Source organism: Argentina silus (genome assembly GCF_951799395.1).
Source record: "Argentina silus genome assembly, chromosome: 6".
Taxonomy (NCBI): domain Eukaryota; kingdom Metazoa; phylum Chordata; class Actinopteri; order Argentiniformes; family Argentinidae; genus Argentina; species Argentina silus.
In genome coordinates, this window is record NC_139660.1 from 22,700,305 (window position 1) to 22,701,243 (window position 939).

Genomic DNA, 939 nt, shown 5'->3' on the forward strand with positions numbered 1-939 from the left:
CATGCGTGCGTGTGTGTGCAGCATGTTCTTATTTGTGTCACTTTGTGACTCAAGTGTTTAAGTGACTCAAGTCAATGTGTGAGAAACAGACAGAGGAGAATAAGCCTTAGGAAAGTGCCTGGTTTCAGGTAAGTGTGTGTGTGTGTGTGTGTGTGTGTGTGTGTGTGTGTGTGTGTGTGTGTGTGTGTGTGTGTGTTTCCTGCTTGTGTATATGAACGTGTACAGTGTAAAATAGTTGACTTGTTGGAATCTGAACCAGTTTTGTCAAGTTACATTTAAATTACATTTATGGCATTTAGCAGACGGACACCTTTATCCAAAGCGACAAATACATTTGTTTAAGTAAGTGAATCATCTATCTATCAGTCATCATAAGATAAAGTAATCAATGCTCGGACCAGGGGCCATAGGCAGTCACAATGCAAGAAGAAGGAATTTGTATTTATTTGTATTTTTCTATTAACAGGAGAGAAACTTGTATAGGGGGGTAGTTGGGGGTGAAGAGGTCTTTAGGAGGGGTGATATTAAATCTCTCTGAGCCTCAGTGGTTGGAGATCTGCAGCATAGCTTTGAGTGGTAGAAACATTCACATATACACTCCATTTGTGCAGTGAAGACCCATTCCCACAGGTCACATGGTTTGATATAACACATGTAAGTGAATTGGCAGCCGGCCTACAGTATGACATGTAACTGACATGTGATGAATGCTCTGTCATGGTCCCTCTCCTCACCTCTTCCCTCATCTCTGTCACCATCGGGCATGACTCGTCTCGCTGTCCTGGCCTGGCCTCCCAGGCTGATCAATCACACTCAGAGCTGACCCAGCGCGGCTCTGATCCATCAAGGACTCTCTCTCTTTCTCTCTCTCTGCGGAAGTGTGGCGGGACGGGATGGGTTCATCAGTGCCGCACGCTCACACACACACACACACACACA